Consider the following 8,583-nt stretch of genomic DNA (forward strand, 5'->3'; position numbering starts at 1 on the left):
TGAAGGGCATTTTATAACAGTAAAACAGTTATTCGCTTTGCGTCATGCCTAACAACGCCCTTTAGCTGTTATAAATGCACTGTAACCCCCTGCTGCTTGCTTCTTTAATATACTTAATTTCAACAATTTACAGTTTCTAACAATCCAAAATAGTATTTATTTCAGTTAAGTTTCATCAATGTACATTGCATAGAGAAAACTTTCAATACCTATTTCACTACCATATACCAAAGCTTACAATGCCGCTGGACGGGCTGCTCTCCATGCTATGCAGTCCTCCAGGTTTTTTCAGGCTAAAGTCCTGAAGGACCTGGACGGCGGGAAGTCAGACCCTCCTCGCATGAGCGAGTTATTCACTGCCACTGACCTCGCACTCTGGGCTACGAAGGCCACGTCACGGCCTGGGTCAGTCGATGTCCACTATGGTGTTCAAAGAGAGGCATGTGCATGTGTGGCTTAACCTTGTGCAGATGGGTTCAGAAGCACACTGAGGCGATCAAGCAGATCCTGCCGCGCCGTGATGTAGCCACCGATAGGTCGTCATGGATCTGAGCGCTGTCTGCTTTCCAGCAGCCCCTCCGCCTGCGGCGTCTACTCCGGTTTTAGAGCCCTCTCAGAGGACGGCCCACCCGAGACGCAGAACCCAGCAGAGGAAGGCATCTGTCCCCCGTCATCAAGCTGCTAAGAGGACCTCTTAGCTGGGTCGGAGAGGGACGCTGCCTGCTGCGTTTCAATCTTTCACTGGGTTTTCCTCCACAGCACTCTTGTCTGGACAGTGTCTGGGACAGATCGAGCTGCCGACCGCAACCTCCACTGGAGGTTGTGTCGGTCAGCGACAAGCAGGTAAGTCAACAGAGCTGTCAACCTCCCCGAACTCCACCCATTACCCATCTGACGACAGCTCCCCCCTGGCCAATTCACCTGACGACCTTCTTTCAATGGGAGGGGCACGGTTTGGCACCCCAATCCGGACCTCTTGGATCTCTATGCCTGGACTGGACAAGGAAACCTTGAGTAGCTTGCCGCCGGCAGTCAGGGAGACCGTCTTGCAGGCTAGAGCCCCTGCCACTAGGTGTTTGTATGCTTATAAGTGGTGCCTCTTCTCATCCTGGTGTTCTTGGTGAACCCATGGAATTGTGCGATCAGGTCAGTGTTGACCTTTTTATAGCAGAGACTAGAGAATAATCTCTCCCCGTCCACGTTGAGAGTGTATGTAGCCGCTATTGCCGCTCATCACGATCTCGTGGAGGGTAAGTCTCTCGGTCAGCACAACCTGATCACCAGGTTTCTCAGGGGCGTGAGAAGGGTGAATCCACCTCGACCGCACTCCATACCCTCTTAGGACCTTAATGTGGTCTTACAGGGCCTCATTTGAGCCCCTCAGAGATGCCAGTCTTCCTCATCTGACAATGAAGACTAGTCACATGCCACACGCATCGCCGAACCACTGGTGCGACCGGGAGATACCTCTCAGGTTCCTCAACCCAAAGGGCGAATGAATGTCCACCACCATCTTCCTTTTATACCCGTATGTAAGATGTGAAGACTGGCGTGCGTGTGCCATTCGCCAAGCCCATTGGCGTTTTGAAATTCCTCTCGGAGATGATAGGTTCTCAAGATCAAACCAGTGTCTCAACACAAAGTGTTGTCCATCAGGGAACGGAAGTTACAGTTGTGACTGAGACGTTTTTCAACTCATGCTTTGCAAAGTGCTATATAAAATTTAACTGAATTTGCTGGTCTAGGCTTTTTATGAACTGGATGTCATGTCACAGTATTGGCTATATCCTAAATTGCCTGTAGCTGTTTTGTTGCTGTTTGGTCTACCAAGCATGATTCAGAATCTGATTCTAAAATAACGTTTTTTTAACGGTTAATTTTATAACGGTTCAAAGCAGCAATTTAAATGTGAGTGCACATGCACGCTTTTGTGACCCAAAATAACAAGTAAATTACAGTAGCTAGCAAGTTAAAAGTATGTCTAGCCAGTATTATTTTGGGTTACCAGTAGATTCCATTTCCCCTCTGGGAAAAGATGCAGCCTCTGCACAAGCTCGACAGTGCTTGCACAACAAGGCGAAATTAAAAAAGTTAGCTTTAAGATTATCATTAATAATCTAATAGCGGCTGAAGTTTTGTAGAGTCACCACGTCCTTTGTCCAGCTCTATCATCACAACATTTGTCCGGTAACTTTGGACTGCGTCCTGCCTGCTCTAGTAACCTTGGAACAATGAAACAAGACTGGCTGAGAGTAGAGTACTGTTCTGCACTCTTTGATGCAACAAATGCATCAGTTGTTATTGGAAGTGTTCCTGGTTCTGGTTGATCTAACTAGTGCAGCCTAAATCTTTGGAATATATATATTATGATAGTGTAGTGTATGCAAGATTAAGAAGATGCGTCTTTAGTCTAGATTTAAACTGACAGAGTGTGTCTGCCTCCCGGACAGTGCAGGGAAGACTGTTCCAAAGTGTAGGCGCTAAATAGGAAAAGGATCTGCCGCCTGCTATTGATTTGGAAATTCTAGGTATTTCCAACTGACCTGATGCCTGAAAGCGTAGTGCACGTGAAGGACTGTAATACGTGAGTAGTTCACTCAAGTAATGAGGAGCTAAACCATGCAGGGCTTTATAGACAGTAAGCAAGATTTTAAAGTTAATGCTATGCTTTATAGGTAACCAGTGCAAGGTTGACAGAACCGGGCTAATATACTCATACCTTTTTGTACGTATAAGAACTCGAGCTGCCGCATTTTGGACCAGTTGGAGTTTTTGTAATAGGCCTGCAGGGCAAACACCTAATAGTGCATTACAGTAATCTAGTCTTGATGTCATAAAGGCATGAATTAGCTTCTCTGCATCTGATGGTCACAGAATATGAAATGGTTTAGATATTTTTTTAAGATGGAAAAATGCAATTTTGCAGGTCTTGGCGATCTGGTTCTCAAATGACAGAGTACTATGGAATAAAACGCCAAGATTCTTTGCTGAAGATGAGGGTTTTATGGAACATCCATTAATAGTTAAGCAGTATTCTTGGTTGTTACGTATGGCGGTTTTTGGTCCAATAAGTGACACTTCAGTTTTGTCCGAGTTCAGTAATAAGAAATTATTACTCATCCATTTACATTTACATTTACATTTATTCATTTGGCAGACGCTTTTATCCAAAGCGACTTACAAGTAGTTTTCTTACAGTGGCACATTACTGCAGAGCAATCAGGGGTAAGTACCTTGCTCAAGGGCACTTCAGTCATGACCTGCTGGCACTGAGATTAGAACAGGCAACCTTCTGATCACAAGCCCAACGATCTAACCACCAGGCCACAACTGACCCCATCCACTTTTTATATCGACTATGCATTCCACTATTCGATGGAATTGCTGTGAAAGGTTGCGTATCATCAGCATAACAGTGAAAGCTAATTCCGTGTCGCTTTATTATATCTCTTAGAGGTAGCATGTATAATGCGAAGAGCATAGACCCTAAGACTGAGCCCTGTGGTACACCGTACTGGACTTGCGATTTGCGTGATACCTCATTGTTTATTGCTACATATTGAAAATGGTTGCATAAATAAGATCTAAGCAATTTCAAAGCTAATTTAAAATTACTAATTCAAAATCACGTGATGAGGAGTGTGATAGAGCTCTATATCAGCATGGCTGTGGTTACATCGGAGACTATCACATTTACATTTAGGCATTTGGCAGAAGCTTTTATCCAAAGCGACTTACATAGCATTATCCTATACATTTTACATAGGTATCTGCAATCCCCTGGGATCCAACCCACAACCTTGCGTTGTTAACAGGAAAGCACAGCCGCTGATATAGAGCACTATCACATGTCTACGAGAGTGATATTGCATTTATAACTGTTCAACGTCACAAGTGTGTGGACAAATAAGAAACAACATTGGATTGACTTTAAAACCCTCTACTTTAAGTAGTGAAACTAAATTCATCTGACTTTGTTCCAAAAAATAAAAAGAGAGCAGTTTCCTGGACAGGGATTAATACCAGTCCTAGACTAACATAAATGTCAGAGGTGTCCAAACTGAAAACAGCTTGCACTGATATATCCTAAAACAACAGCAGTGCCAATGTCATTTTTTTAGTAAGACATGTTTGTAAAAACTATGTAAATGTCCTAATTGGACTAAGGCCTAGTCCTGATTTAAGATAACCCCTGTCTGGAACACCAATCTAATACAGTATGTATATATAATGAAATTAATAACTTTAAATAGTGTCCTGTATATGCTTGTGGAGTAATCTATTAGCCTTAGATTTTGATGTCAGGCAATATATAAAAACCCTTATAAAGTATAGAGATTTATGTTAGAAGAGTTATTTTGTAAAATTTTCACCTTTATGTGGGCCTTTGAGGAATTGCCCACAAATGCTCAGGCTCTTGCAATTCAACCACTGTTGAAATTTTGCAATGTTCCAGACCTGTTAATTCACACAGCAGTGCCACTGTCCCACATTTGACCCCAAACTTTGAACTAAAACATCAAACTTCTTCTCCTCTGACCCCATTACTTCAATCTCAGTTGCCTGCTCCAACAAACCTGATTGCTACAGCACTCTAAGCTCTTTGCCTTTCATAATGTTATCTTAAGAAATGTGGAAACGATTGGACCTCATTTATATTTTAAAAGTGAAAACTGATAATGACTACCACATTGGGCAATTTGTGTGTGGACAGGCTCACAGGGAATGTTGATGGTAGGAATGATGGGTGTTCTGAAAAGGTTATGGACTCCACAGGAAGGCCAATTTGACCGGGCTGTGATGTAGTACATATATTCTATATGAATATAAAAAGTCAAATAAATGCATTAGACAAAATAATATACAGTATCCATGCTTCCTTCGTAGCAAGCACACAAGATACTCCTAGTTACAATCTTAAGAGAGAGCGAGAGATTGCTGAAGTTAAAAGCCAATGGTAAGATAAGGGTATAAACAGAAGGTGATGACCCAGCGATAGGTCAAGATTGGGACAAAAGCCAATGTAATAGAGACAGTCACAGGGTCTTAGACTTTTGTTTAGCCCAGGCATGAAGAAGAACAGGATATCCAGGTTCTATTACTATTTCATCTTAACCAGGATAAAAGTAGCAACTTGTTCAACAGGGCCCGATTCTCATTACTCTAGCCATACAAAGTCCATCACAAATGACTACCCAAACTGAAAAACTCTTCCATGAGCAGTGGGGAGCTGGGGAAGAATGGGTCTTTAGGGATTGAGGCATAAAGTAAGGCAAGAGGAAGAGAAAAATTATTTTAATAAACTGCTGGCAACAGATCGCAGACAAAGATTATTGGAAGGCAACACTGGAGCAGATGCCTGATGACTTTATATTAACCTTCTTCCTACATATACACATGCACGCACCACACACACACATACTGTAGAGAAGGGGTGTGCTATTTTGCATCCTATAATCCTTATGTTGTACTAGCTACAGCTTACATTTAACCAGAATATTTATTGTTGATATCATTAATAGAGAATGAGAAAGATTTTCTCATAAAATCCTGTCATCATTCACTCAATCTCATGTAAACCTTTGTGACTATTACTTATGCAGAACTTAAAAGAAGATATTTTAAAGAACGATGTAGACTAAGCAACACTGAACCCTACTGACTTCCACTGACATTTCTCAAAATCTCTTCTTTTGTGTTTTAAAGAAGAGTAATATACAGGTTGTCATCAACATGAGGGTAAATAAACAATGTTAGAATAAATTGAATTTCAATGAACAGTTAGTTATAGGGCTGACGCGACTTTTAGCTTCCGTTATTTATTTAAGGGGTTATATGGCGCGAATACGTGTTTTTCTGTGTCTTTGGTGCGGAACAAAAGATGAATTCTCACCCAGACCTGCCTGAAACACCTTGTGTAACCACACCCCCACAAATGTACGTCATTTAGGGGTATGATTTGTCAAAGACTGCCTAAATCTATATGCAAGTTAGTTGGGCGTCCATTTAAATCTCATTGTATCATCGCCGCCGCAGCCATGTGCGAAAAGTAAGTCTCTTTTTTTTCCCTTCCAGAAGATGAGACAACTAAAAACTAATGGTTACATTTTATTTACAATACAGTTCCAGAAAAGTACAATACGAATATTCAAGTGTGTGCAGCGCATTTCACTGATGATTGCTTCACGAACCTGGGAGAAACTGCCAAGCTGTTCGTTTTTTTATTCTGTTTCAAGAACAAGTGTTTTTTTTTTTTTATAAGTGCCGGCTGTGCACTAAAGCTTTTGTTAAAAACCATTACAACTTCGCAGAGATAGTCTGGCACTTAAGATTCGCAGCCTGTACGAATATTTTCATTGTAAAAGACTTTGTTACTGACTAACGCGAGTTGAGTTTGTTGTGTGTTTGTAAACGTGAAAAAAGACAACATATCCAATAATAATGTTCCAACTGGAGGCAACAAATGTCATGTTTATATTGGGGTTTATTGTCTTTGTTGAGTCGCGATGAGACGTGCCCATGGCACGGTTGTAATAATTTCAGCCCTGGCAAAAAAAGCATCCCCTGCTGAAAATACGTCCCTGCGGCTATGATCCTTTGTATAGCGTTACAATATATAAATCTGGCTATTATTCATGTATAGCCTTTTAAACCACACGATTTGAAACAGATGCTTTTACGCGTTGGACATCTTCTAGCTGTGGGACGCGGCACAATGCTACACGACAGCGGTCCAGTCTGGTTTACATCACAGGCTAAAGGTGGCATTAGTGAATCTCGGTCAGACAGCGCACCAGTATTACGTTCTCTTTCGTGCTTGAATGAACAAAACCAGACAAGATGAGCCTGTGCCATAAAGTCTATTTTGTCTAGCATTTTCGTAAACACAGACGTGTTTAATAAAATCTTAACTGAATGCAAAGAGTTGTGAAAATGGGAGAGGCGTCAGATCTGCGTAGAAACAGCTTTAAAGGAATAGTTAAAAAATGAAAATTCTGTCATCATTTACTCACCCTTATGTTATTTCATACCTGTATAAATGACTTTGTTCTGATGAACACAGAGAAATATATTTGGAAGAATGTAAGTAATTTTCAGTTCTGGAACCTCATTGACTACCATAGGAAAAATTAAAGGTGCCCCAAAACTGTTTCTTCAAAAATATTCTTCAAAATATTGAATTTTGTGTAAAACAGTACAAAAAAATATTAATTTCTTTACTATGGTAGTAGATGATGTCACAGAATTGAAAATTGCTAACATTCGTCCAAATATCTTTCTTTGTGTTCAACTAAACAAATACATTTTTACAGCTTTGAAACAACCTGAGGGCGAGTCAATGAGGACAGAATTTTCATTTTTGTGTGAACTATTCCTTTAAAGTCACTAATGTTAATCAAAGAACGAAATAAAAGATAAATTCAATGTATTTTCTTTTGTATCTTTGATGAGAATTTTTGTGTATTTAATTTAGAATTTAGCATTAAAGACTGTAAAGCATTTGAGAACTTCCATAAATGTATGTATATTTCCTAACTGTTAGACATGACAGCTGTCAATTATACTCTTGAATGGCTATAATTGATGTTAAAATAAATAAAAAAACAATAACTTTAATATAGAGACGTCAGTTGCATTACTAATATCAGAATGTTGGCTTTTATTCATAAAATGATGCTGGTAAAGAAATGTGTTGTTTCTACATTTATTTGGAGATTAAATGTGAAAATATTCGAATGTAAAAGTATATTTAAAAACATAAATGTTATGTGCGATTAATTGTGATTAATCAGATAAAATTGCTTAATCGATTGACAGAACTAGTTAGTTGTAATGCTCTTTTAATAGGAACGGCTCGTTCACGCATGCTCTCATTTGGAATTGACCTCTTGCTCTCACTTCAGAGCTTTGCATAGCGGCTTTAAAATGAGTGCTATTTGGAATTTTTCTTTCGAACAGTCAGGAAAACACTAGTTAACTCCTCGAGTAACAAGTGCGTGTGGACACTTCTATGACCCCACACCATTTCAGAGCAGACAGAGGTGACAGATGCTAAAATGCTAACCGCGCTGTGAATGTGTGAGTGTTGTTTTTATTGGAGTTAAAAAAACGCATGACATACTCGATAATATGATTTCGCACAATGTTAAAACCAGATTTATGATATTATTCCACACAATATATCTCGCACACCCCTACAGTAGAGTGACCTTATCCAAGTATGTCAGACTGTGAGGTCTTGTCCGACGCAATAAGGGGAATTCATAATCCACAAAGAAAAAAATCCAAAGCTATGGTTTGTGCTGCAGCTCTGCTGATTTTTGGGCTAAGTGTGTTGGCAGCAATGGAGTCATTCCAAGCCACAACACACACAAAAAAAAGGGCTGCCAGCAAACATCCCTCTGTTCAGTGTAATTGGGCACACACTGGACTGGGAGGTACAACGGTATCAGCCATCTTGAGAGGCTACATGAAATGTTAATGTACTCTTGGCAAAGGAATTACACTTGAGACCAATAAAAAAAGCTATTTATTTGTAAATATATACATACATATTGAAAGAGAGAGAGCGAGACTGCATTA

Source organism: Barbatula barbatula (genome assembly GCF_947034865.1).
Source record: "Barbatula barbatula genome assembly, chromosome: 2".
NCBI classification, from domain to species: Eukaryota; Metazoa; Chordata; class Actinopteri; order Cypriniformes; family Nemacheilidae; genus Barbatula; species Barbatula barbatula.